A 13,238-nucleotide genomic window follows, 5' to 3' on the forward strand; every position below is an offset into this window, starting at 1 on the left:
TGGGAGGGGCTGCCAGTCCTGGAGACATTTTCCCCAGTGCCTTGGGGATTAACATTTTGCTCCTCATTACTTATGCAAATTTCTGTAGGCAGCTTGAATTTCTCCTCAGAAAGTGGGGTTTTCTTTTCTATCACATTGTCAGGCTGCAAATTTTCTGAATTTTTATACTCTGTTTCCCTTATAAAATGGAAAGCCTTTAAAAATTTTTTTTATTTTTATTTTTATTTTTTGAGAGACGGGGCCTCGCTCTATCACTCAGGCTGGTGTACAGTGGTGTGATCTTGGCTCACTGCAAACTTAGCCTCTTGGGTTCAAGTGATTCTCCTGCCTCAACCTCCTGAGTAGTTGGGACTACAGGCACATGCCTCAATGCCTGGTTAATTTATGTATTTTTAGTAAACACAGGGTTTCACCATATTGGTCAGGCTGGTCTTGAACTCCTGACTTTGTGATCTGCCTCCCTTGACCTCCCAAAATACTGGGATTACAGGCGTAAGTCACCATGCCTGGCCTAAAACTGAATGCCTTTAATAACACCCAAGTCACCTCATAAATGCTTTGCTGCTTAGAAATTTCTTCTGCCAGATACTCTAAATCATCTCAAGTTCAAAGTTTCACCAATCTCTAGGGAAGGGGAAAAATGCCACCAGTCTCTTTGCTAAAGCATAGCAAGAGTCACCTTTGCTCCAGTTCCCAATGAGTTTCTCATCTCAGTCTGAGACCACCTCAGCCTGGATCTTATTGCTCATATCACTATCAGCATTTTGGTCAAAGCCATTTGGCAAGTCCCTAGGAAGTTCCAAATTTTCCCACATTTTTCTGTCTGCTTCTGAGCCCTCCAAACTTTTCCAACCTCTTCCTGTTACCCAGTTTCCAAGTTGCTTCCACATTTTTGGGTATCTTTTTAGCAATGCCCCATTCTCCTGGTACAAGTTTACTGTATTAGTTCATTTTCATGACGTTGATAAAGACATACCTGAGACTAGGTAATTTACAAAAGAAAGAGGTTTAGTTGGTCTCACAGTTCCACATGGCTGGGGAGGCCTCACAATTATGGTGGAAGGCAAAAGGCAAGTCTTACATCTCAGCAGGCAATAGAGAGAATGTACCAGTGGGAGAAATGCCAGATGCTTATAAAACCATCAGATCTTGTGAGAACTTACTATCATGAGAACAGTATGGAAGGAACCTCCCCTATGATTCAATTATCTCCACCTGGTCCTGCCCTTGACACATGGGCATTATACAGTTCAAGATGAGTTGTGAGTGGAGACAAAGCCAAACCGTATCAGGCAAAAAAATTACATTTATACATAAATTATAAATTAATCACAAACACACCATGTTTTCAGCACATCAGCTGGTATTAACACTAATAATATCAGAAAGCTGACCAGATGGACATATTTCTGTGAGCAACTGTGAAGAAAATGTTTCTGTTGAATTGTTTTGCTATTCTTGGTTTTTAATAATATTGTGTTTACTGGAAGACATTAACTGTTGATTTGATCAAGGTAATATGATTTCATGTGCATTTAAAACTGTCTTACCCTCTTTTTTATTCAATAATTTTGTTAAGAATTAATTACTTAGTAAGTTTTTGGTATATATGCAGTGTTACTCTAAGTATTCACCAACTTCCACCACTACTAAGTTTTCACACCAATATTTTGGTGACACAGTCTCAAAGAATTGGATTTAAATAGTTGAAAAGCATATTTGAATTTTCACAATGTAGAAATACACAGGTGTTCATTTGAGCATAGGCAGATCAGTGGCCTTTAAACTAAAGAAGAAGCAGCTGAGCAAGTTCAGGTCTTAGAGCAATTACATTTCTTTAGTTTTTCTTTTGTTCCTACAAAAATGACCTGAAAACACCACCAACATTTTACGTTATTCTTGCATTTACACATCCCATTCTGCTTTAGCTATCTGAAGTTCAGCAAATATAATTTTTCTTGAATTCTGATTATTTTCTTAATTATCACAGAGGCTCTTAATTGTATTTTAACTTAATAACTGTTTAACCCAATTTATTTTATGTGATTAAAAGGATTTATTATGAGAGTTTACCATATATGGAGATTGGGCTCTTCATTTTGGTATTGTTTCATTTAGTATAAAAATGAGAAATTTGCATTAGAGACAATAGTTAAATTAATCTTTTGTGGAAAAGATTATGTTTCATTTTTTATTTATTAAGAACAGATTTAAAGCTTCCATTGTCATCAAAATTATCTAGAATTACTACAAGCGGTGATCGCTGATTATGTATTCTAAGTGATATTTCTCATCTAAAGTTTTCAGGCCCAGCTATGAGACTGTAGGCAAGTCTCTTAAGTGGTTTAACCATCAATATTCCCTATGGTAAGGACTGTTGGATGAGGTAAAAAGCTCTATCTAGTTTTAACACTTATTCTGCAGTATTCTTCACATAATAAAAATTGGTATGTGTTCAGTTATGTATAACAGCAAATTCAATGAATTTTTCTCAATGAATAAAATGGATACATCAGTACATAAAACTAGAAGGGCAGAGGTAGTGTACTTACAGGGGATTCAGTGTGTCAACCATATCATCAATAATTTGGTATCTTCTGTGTTTCTTCTCTGCCCAAACTCTCTGGCAAACACCTGCAGGGGTGTCTGAGGGAGAAAATACAGTCATTGGTTCTTAGTTTCTGTTTCTGATTAGTCCAGTAAAGCCCCTTCCTCTCCCCTCTTTTCTTCTCATCACAATAAACAGAAACTAAAAATCATGGCTTCAGGCTGTTAAAAGCCTAAAGCAAAACACAACAACAACAACAACAACAACAACAAAATAAGGCAGGTTAGACAAGATTGGAAGTATTTCTAATTGAAGTCTAGAAAGAGATAGCTTGACCTCTTCTAGCTCTTTTAGGATAGCAAAAGTCTGTCTTTCCAAAGCCACTATAATTTGTACTACAGTTATTATTGGCCTAAACTGGATATATATTCATTAAAAAAAAAAAAACTTGTCTTGAGAAGCAAGGGACTTACCAAGGACCACTAAGACTATATTTTAAAACACACAAGAACATATCAGAAAATTTCTCGCTAACTAAAGATGAGATAATTTAAACATAAAAGAAAATACTGAGACTTCCTATTCTGGAACAACACAGCTTCACATTTCTCATTTCATCTCTTCTTAATACAACTAAATATTCTAGAAATAATTCAACTTTCAATGATAAAAGGATTTTGAAAGCTAAAAAGAAAAAGGTGGAATGACTAGAGCTCTACCTCAGGACTTGAGAACACCATGAAGGTGAATTTCCTGGGTTTCTTTTTTATTTTCCATATGGGGCTCTAGAACTGCCAGAAGGCACACACAGAGAGAAAAGTCTACTATTTCTGGGAAAAAAGGGAAAAACAAACAAACAAACAAACAAACAAAAAAAAAACAACAAACAGATAAAAGCCCAATTAAAGCCTAGTGGAAAGCCCAACCTCAGCACCACATCCAGGGTCACCATCTGATTTGCTGATCCACCTGCAGAAACAGCTTCAAAGTCTCAATAGGCAGTTCTGATCTCCTGTCTTCTCCTCTCCACAACTCGGGCAATGGCAGGTAGGCTGACCCACCCACAGTACAGGCATTAGCAATAGAACCCTGCGTCTCCCTACTGTCTACTCAGAGGCAAAAGACTCAGCCTTAGAAGCTCCTGAACCTCCACCACCATCCCCACATCACAGGGTGGCCCAGAGATGGCAGACAACAGACATATCAGGAATGAAGAGGCTAAAACCTCATATTATGATGTTAAAATTGCTTTTTGCTTCATGTCTATTGAAGCTTTTTTTATTCACTTGCATTGTTATAACTTTCTGATAAAAATCTCGTTATCATTTTGAAATGTCCCTCTTTATTTTTGATAATATCCTCTACCTAGTAATATACTTTAGCTGATGCAAAAATAGCCAGTTTTGTCCTATTATATTTTACTGATTTGCTTTTACCTAATTTGTATCTTTATATTTAAAATTCATCTTTTCTAGACAACACATTACTGGCTATTGTCTTCTTTTGCTTTTCCCCCAACTTAATTTTTTTAATTAAAAAAAATTTTAAATTGTTTTGAGACAGAATCTTGCTTGGTTGCCCAGCCTGGAGTGCAGTGGTGCAATCTTGACTCGCTGCAACCTCTGCTTCCCAGATTCAAGAAATTCTTCTGCCTCAACCTCCCAAATAGCTGGGACTACAGGCACATGCTACCATGCCTGGCTAATTATTGTATTTTTAGTAGAGACAGAATTTCATCATATTGGCCAGGCTGGTCTCAAACTCCTGACCTTGTGATCTGCCTGCCTCGGCCTCCCAAAGTGCGGAGATTACAGGCGTAAGCTAACATGTCTGGCCCATTTTCCCCACAACTTTATTAAGAGATAGTGGATGATATGATTTAGATCTGTGTCCCCACCCAAATATCATGTCAAATTGTAATCCTTAACACTGGAGGCGGGGCCTGGTGGGAAGTAATTGGATCATGAGAGTGGTCCTTCATGAATGGTTTAGCACCATTGCCTGGTGGTGTTTTCATGATAGTAAGTTCTCAGGAGATCTGGTTGTCTAGAAGTGTTTAGCATCTCTTCCTTCTCTCTCTCTTGCTTCTGTTCTGGCAGTGTAAGATGAGCCTGATTCCCCTTTGACAACTGCCATGATTGGAAGCTTCCTGAGGCCTCCCCAGAAGCAAGAACCACTATACTTCCTATACAGCCTGCAGAACCATGAGCCAATTAAACCTCTTTCTGATAAATTATCCAGTCTCAGGTATTTCTTTATAGCAGTATGAGAACAAATGAATACAGTGGATAAACAAAAATGTTATATATTTATGGTGCACAATAAGAAATTTTAATATAGATATATGTTTTGAAATAATTAAAATAAACTAATAAACTTACCCATCATCTCACAGTTATCTTTTTGTGTGGTAAGAATATACATGTGTACAACATATTATTATTAACTGTATTATGGGTTTTGTCTTATACACTTTGAAAAATCTCTGCCTTTAATTAAAATGTTTAGACCATTACTATACAATGTAATCATTTGTTTGATGGGAATTGGGATCTATCTACTTAGATTTCTCTATTTGTTACCTTCCATTTTTGTTCCTCGGCTCCTCTTTTCTTAATTTCTTTTTGGGTGTTTGAAACGTTTTTATTACTTTATTTTAACCTATCTCTTGACTTTTGGCTATAGGTCTTTTTTTTTTTTTAATTGCTTTTCCTCAAGAACCAATATATGTATTCCCAAACTTTCAAATTCCATAATCAGTTGATATTGTTCCATTTTACAAATATATACAATAAAACTACATAGGTCATTTTTGTTATCTCCTGAAATCTTTCATGTTAGGTTTTCATGTACCTACATTAATATAAACTAAACATTCAGAAAGACAATGTTATAATTTTTGCTTTAAATAATCAGATATATTTTAAAGAACTTCAGATTAAAAAAACAGTATTTTATAATTATCCAGATATTTACCATTTCTGATTTTTTTCTGTAGAGATTTTTTTTTAATTTTTAAGGCAAAAAAGTGGAAAAAAGTTGATTATTTGGCATGTTTAGCAACATGGAAAAAGTATACAGAGAGGTATTTTACAGGGCTGATGGATGGATGAACACAGCCTAAGCCAGATATTTATACTAAAACTGGAAGACAGGTTAGTGATTATTAAAGCCAGAACAAATAAATTTGTACAATAAAGTAATTTATCACCAAATAATATATACATTATTTTATTTGTCCTCTATGGCCATGGTCACAAATTAACACAAATTTGATGGCTTAAAATAACACATATTTTATTCTCTAACTTCTCTGGAAGTCAGAGGTCCAAATTAGTTTTTCTTTTTTTCTTTTAACTTTTATCTTAGGTATGGGGATGTATGTGCAGGTTTGTCATATAGGTAAACTCGTGTCATGGGGGTTTGTTGTACAGATTGTTTTGTCACACAAGTACCGTGCTAAGCCTAATATCCAATAGTTATCTCTTCTGATCCTCTCTCTCCTTTTACCCTCTACCCTTAACTAGGCCCCAGTGTCTGTTGTTCCTTTCTTTCTGTCCATGAATTTTACTCATTTAGCTTCTACTTATAAATGAGAACATCTGACCTTCAGTTTTCTGTTCCTGTATTAGTGTGCTAAGGATAACAACCTCCAGTTCCATCCATGTTCCTGCAAAAGACATGATCTCATTTTGTTTTAAATGACAGCATCATATTCCATGATGTATATATACCACATTTTCTTTATTCAACCTGTCATTGAAGGGCATTTAGGTTGATCCCATGTCTTGTGAATTGTAATGCAATGAACACTGATGTGCATGTGTCTTTATGGTAGAACATTTTATATTCCTTTGGGCATATAGCCAGTGATGGGATTGCTGGGTCAAACAGTGGTTCTGCTTTTAGCTCTTTATGGAGTCATCACACTCCACAATAGTTGAGCTGATTTACATTCTCACCAGCATTGTATAAGTGTTTTCTTTTCTCTGCAACCCTGTCAGCATCTGTTATTTTTTAACTTTTTGATAGTAGATATTCCGACAGGTGTGAGTTGGTATCTCATTGTGATTTTGATTTGCATTTCTCTAATAATCAGTGAAGTTGAGCTTTTTAAAATATATGTCCTTTGTCCACTTTTTCAAGAATTTTTCTTTATTTTTAGGCTTTTAAGTTTACTATAAATGTGGGCTTTTAAAAACTGTATTTATTTATTCTCTTTGGATTTTACTATAATTCACGAGTTTGGAAGTTGATGTATCAAAAAAAATTGGAGAATTTTTGACCAATATTTCTTCAAATAAATTTGTTCTCCTTTCTCTTTCTGATACGAAAATTATACATATGTTAAACCATTAATGTTGTCTTCAGTAGTCTGCAGCTCCATTTATTCATTTTCAATATTTTCTACTTAATTTTTTTAGCAGATTGGGTAATTTTGATGAATTATCTTTCTTTTTCTACATTCTACTGCTAAGCCCAGGGATGATTTTACTAAATATGTTTTCATTTTAAAACTTACATTTCACTCATTTTCATGTTTTCTGTTTCTTTACTGAGATTTCTTATGTTTTTATTCATTTGGAGTGCATTTATCTTTATTTCACTAAGTACTGTTTTTGATTCATTGTCTACCAATTCCAGCATTTAGATTATTTTGTGGTTGCACTCCTCTGTCTTTTCTATTGAGAATGGGTCACATACATTTTTCTTATTCTTTGTATGTTGAGTAATTTTTGTGTTGTTCTGGAATATTATGAATGATCTTCTGTGGAGAATCCAAATTCTGTTATACTCTATTAAAACACTGTTGATTCCTTTTTTATTGTTGTTTTTGTGGGTAATTGATTTGTTTTCATTCCAGCTTTGAGCTCTGTCTCCTGAGTCACAACTAAATTCTCAGTTCTGATCATTTAGTTTTTAAAATATGCTTTGAGTCTGCCTTGCACATGCATCATTCAGTGGACATTCAGGTATTTGGACATATTTTATGCACAGAATTTAGGGCTCCCCTTCTTTGGTTCTTCTTTCTGAAATAACACATCAGTCTCCCATATTTGTGATTGCTTTTTGATAATTCTTCCTGTTTTTCAGGTGAGAGAGACAGCATGATGTTTATTAATTCTCCAGCAACTTTTTGCACTACTAAGTGCCTCCTATCCTTCAAGTAAAACCTATAGAAACTGGAAAATCACGTTGTGCCACTCCCTTTGTTCAAGCATCACCTTTCTACAGTATTTACTTTCTTTTTATACTTTTCGGAACTTTCTAGCAATTGCTTTAAGAATATTTTTATGCACTTTGAAATTCTGGTTTATTTTGAACAAGTAAAGTACTTGAAAGTTGTTTTTTTATCCTTTCAACAAGAAAAGATTGGAAAAAGTAAAAATCAACAAATTTTCCTGGACCCAGCAGAGAAGTAAAGATGCAGTTAGTAACCTAAATCTGGAGACATGGGCATATTTAAAGAGACACAGGAAGAAAAATTACTTATGAAGAGGAGAAGCTTCTAGAGCCATAAACTGGTGGTAATACTTAAATTATATTTTGATGAATATTTGGTGACTGACTACAGACTAGCAGAAGAATGAGGAACTCTTGGGAGATACAGTCTTATGGGACTATGTCTACACTATCTTAGGCTTTCCATCCAGAACTCCACCACATTCTTATAGTGAAAATTTGAGAAAGATTCCCTTAAGAAATAATCTTCTGGCCGGGCGCGGTGGCTCAAGCCTGTAATCCCAGCACTTTGGGAGGCCGAGGCGGGTGGATCACGAGGTCGAGAGATCGAGACCAACCTGGTCAACATGGTGAAACCCCGTCTCTACTAAAAATACAAAAAATTAGCTGGGCATGGTGGTGCGTGCCTATAATCCCAGCTACTCAGGAGGCTGAGGCAGGAGAATTGCCTGAACCCAGGAGGCGGAGGTTGCGGTGAGCCGAGATCGCGCCATTGCACTCCAGCCTGGGTAACAAGAGTGAAACTCCGTCTCAAAAAAAAAAAAAAAAAGAAATAATCTTCTAAAATGCCTCCATCTGTCCAATCCCTTCTATTCTTTGTTCTCAGCCAGGGAAAAATTATATCAACAGCAGATGGGACTTTAAGGAGATAGACTGGGAAAGTATTGGCCAGGTAGAAAAGTGAAAGGAAAAGAAAAAATAAGCTGTACCACGTGAGGATAAACAAAAATACTTGTGAAAGCCACAGTCATTAAACACCACAGAAAACAAAAACGCTGAGATTAATCAGAATATTATAGAACAATCCCCCTCAGCCACAACCTATTACCAAATCTACAAGTCCCTACTATAATGAGAGTGGGCTGCAGATGAAAGAGCTGGAAGATCTGCTAGTCAGACTCCCTCCAAGGGGCAGCAAATTGAGAATTTCACCAAGCCAAGAAAGGATGTAAAAATAAGAATATTACATGAACTTGAAACCTCTAATAACTATAGCTACATCAGACATTAAACATAGCCCAGCTCCTAGCATGATTAAAATAAATCATCACACTAAGTCTTAGTTACTTTAGTTCATATTAGTCAATACAGGATGTCTGGCTATCTGACAAAAATGACAATATGTACAAAAAGGTAAGGAAAAATATGATCTCAAAAGACAGAAAATATCAGAACCAGACTTAGATATAATACTTATGTAAAAATCTTCAGACAGAGAAATAAAAATAGGTATAATTATGCCAAGGAATCTAATAGAAAAACTGGAAAACATTCAATAACAAATAAAGCAATCAGAGAGATGTATGGTCTAAGAAAGAATCAAAAAGAAATACTAGGGAAAAAAACCCAACAGTAACAGAAATAAAGAATGCCTTTGATGTGCTCATCAGATGACTCAAAAAAGAATTAGCAAACTTGAAGATAGATTAATAGAAACTTCTCACACCAAAATTCAAAAAGAAAAAAAAAAACATTAGAGAAAAACAGTACAAAAAATGCAATAACTGGGAGACAGGTTCAAAGTGTATAAAAAACATAATTTGAATATCAAGAAGAAAGAGAAAATGAAAAAAGAAATATTTAAAGAATGTGTGTCTGATAACTTTTCAAAATTAATTATAAAAAGCAAACTAAGTATCTAGAAACATAGAGAACACCAAACTGGAATAAATCAAAACAAACAAACAAAAATCCCAGCACCACTAGCAACTGAAAACCTACCTAGGCATATCATATTCAAACTGTGGAAAACTAAAGAGAAAAAATCTTAAAGAAAGTTAAAGGAAAAAAAAAATATCCCTTAAGAGTAACAAGCATGAAAATTGAAGCAGGCTTCTTATGAAAAATCATGCAAGGAAATAGAAAGTTAAGGAAAATATTTAATATTTTGAAAGTAAAAGCCCACCAAATCAAGAATACTATTTTAAGGCCGGTTGCCTTGCAGGGAGGCAGCTAAATGGACACGGCCATCCCTCTCCGTGCCTGATAACCATGTCACCATTTCGAGCTCATTACTCAGCATGTGGCCTCGCCACGTGGCTACCCCACACCCATCCCTGCATACCACACCCAAGTCTACACTCAGCACCAAACTATGCTCTCAACCCTCAGCCCGCCACTAGAAAAACTCGGCCAAAACTTGCCCAATAAATAGTAGTCTGCCCCGGACATCCCAGACCAGCCCACTTGCCAGTAGTCCCGCCCACCTACCAATAGCAGCCAGCCCCGTCCAGGTCCTGTCTCCCTGTGACCAATGAAATCGCCTTTGTTTTGTTTCCCCAATAACCAATCAGTCGCCTCCACTCCCTATAAAGCCCCAGGCCCTGGGAAGTCAAGTGCGACTTCTCTGTCCCCTTTCCTGGACCATAGAACCTCGCTGGGGAGCTGAATAAATTGGATTCTCATTTTCTTATACTTGTCTCAGTTTCCTCATTTTACCTCGGCAATAAACCTTACAACTATGTCCAGTGAAACTATTCTTCAAAAGGGAAGAGACAAAGACTGCCTCAAAAACCAAAAATAAAAAAAAAATATTGTCAGTAGATCTGTCTTAAAAGAAATGTCAAAAGAAATTCTTCAGACAGATGTAAAATAATATAGATCAGAAACTGAGACGTTAATTTAAAAAGGCAAAGTGCTAATGAACAAATAAATAAATGAAAATAAAATGTATGGTTTCTATTTTAATTTATATAAAAATAATTGTATATTTAAAGCAATGGTAACAATGTATTGAGTGATTATAGCATAAGGATTAGTGAAATGAATACTGTAATATCACAAATGATAGGAGAAAAGAATTGAAAATATTGACTTTGCCATAAAGTACCTGCACTACAGGTGGAGTAGTATAGTGATATTTTTAACAGAATGTAGACCATTTTTAAAGATGTATTTTGTAAATTCTAAGGAAACCAGTAAATATTTTTAAAAGAAGTATGATGAATACGTCAATTCTCTAAGAAGGCATGAGTCCTTAACAAAATGTAAACATGCATGAGGCAAAAATTGGTAGAACCAAAAGAATAAATAAATTCACAATGATAGTTGGAGACTTCAACACCCCTCTTTCAATAATTAATATATCAACTAAGCAAAAAGTCTGTAATAGGTTGGTGCAAAAGTAATTGTGTTTTTTGCAAATGTAAAATAATTACAAATTGATTAACTTGATGACCTGAGCCTCACTGTCACTCACTTTGACCTAACTGACATTTATAGGATCCTGCATCTCAAAACAGCAAAATGCACATTCTTCTCAAGCTCACATGGAACGTTCATCATGATGGAGTACATTCTGTGACATAAAATACACCTTAACAAAATTAAAATAATCAAATTCATTCAAAGTGTATTCTCACACCACAATGGAATTAAATTAGAAAAAAAAACCAAAAAAGACAGAAATCTTCCAAATATTTGAAAATTAAACAACACATTTGTGAACAAACTATGAACAAAAGAATAATTCTGAAAAGAAATTTAATACTATATTGAACTAAATAAAACTGAAAACACAATTTTTATGTATTTATTATCTGTCAGAGGGCCAGTCTAGTAAAAGCTCACTTATCTATTAAATTTCATAACTGCAGTCTAGTAAAAGCTCACTTATCTATTAAATTTCATAACTGCTTCTTAGAAATACTATGTAACTTGTTGGGTCAGTTTTCATACAAACAGATATTTCCTGACATTTATCAGGTTAAGTTTGCTTTCTTTAGTCTTTCATTATTATTATTTTAAATTTTTTTTCAGAAACGAAGTATTCCTTTGTTGCCCAGATGGGAGTGCAGTGGCACTATTACTGCTCACTGATGCCTTGAATTCCTGGCCTCAAGGGATCCTCCTGCCTCTGCCTTCCAAAGCATTGGGATTATAGGCATGAACCAACATGCAACATGGCTGACCTTCTCAATTTTCAATTGATCACTTTGTTTTACTGCTTCTTTTATTGTCCATTTCTAGCTTTCCTGAATTCATCCAATTTTTGTTATTTCTTCCCATTTTCTATTTTTAGTGGTGCTTCCAATAGTTAGTATAATTATTTGATGTATATATATATATATATATATATATATATATATATATATATATAATCATTAGATGTAATTCTAAAAATAAAAATTAACATTACACTTACAGACATAACATTACAATTATGGGCATAATTGCTTATGTAGATTATAACATTACAGTTATAGGCATAACTGCTTATGTAGATTTCTTGGCGACAGATGTCTTTCCGATTCTGCATTTTTTAATATTTTAAAAAGATAATGCAGGTTGGGAACAGTGACATGCACCTCCCAGCTACTCGGAAGGCTGAGGCAAGAGGATTGCTACAGCCCAGGAGTTTGAGACCAGTCTGGGCAACATAGCAAGACGCTATGTCATTTAAGAAAAAGGTAAATCCACAAAAGCATACATCATATAATGTAACACCAGAAACAGGATCTGGAACACAGCAATATGTCTATTCTGACTCACGTGGTTAATGATATTAAGTGGGAGAGATAAAGACTTTACATATTCACATATATTTGTTGAGATCACATTTTGCTCCCAAATTAGTTTAATTTGAGGGAAAATACTTTGAAAAATCACTTTTGTAGGTTTTCTTACATTGCAGAGGATCAAATTAAAGGTTGTAGACCTGAATCTTTAATTTGATCTATGCATTGCTATAAAATTAAAAATTCAGATCTATATATGTGTGTGTGTGTGTATGTATATACACATATATACATATATATACATACACACACACACACACGATTTGGGTTTCCCATTTCCACCTTCTATGCTACCCTTTACTAATATTTTGCGTCAGTTTTGAATTAAAATTCCCCAAGGTAGTAATCATTAATTTACAACAATTTGTTTAGATTTAGCAATATGGTGCCTATATTTTTGCTTAACATTTTTTTTTTACATCCTACTCCCTTCTTGTGCAATCTTATTTTGTGCTGAGGACATTTTAATGTTTTTTTAAGTTAGTCTATGATCGGTAAGCACTTTCAGTGTTTGTAAATCTGAACCTTTTTTTATTTTACCATCATGCTTAAATGATAGTTAAGTTGTGCATTGAATTCTAGGTTTACACTTACTTTCTCTAAATGCTTTAAAAACAATATTTTGTTAGGTTTGTATTATTGCTAAATAGATGTATTGATTTATGATATTTTTTGACAGAAAAGTTTGGGTTTGTTTATGTCTGAAAATT

The sequence above is a fragment of the Saimiri boliviensis genome, chromosome 9 (genome assembly GCF_048565385.1).
Source record: "Saimiri boliviensis isolate mSaiBol1 chromosome 9, mSaiBol1.pri, whole genome shotgun sequence".
In the NCBI taxonomy this organism is placed as follows: Eukaryota; Metazoa; Chordata; class Mammalia; order Primates; family Cebidae; genus Saimiri; species Saimiri boliviensis.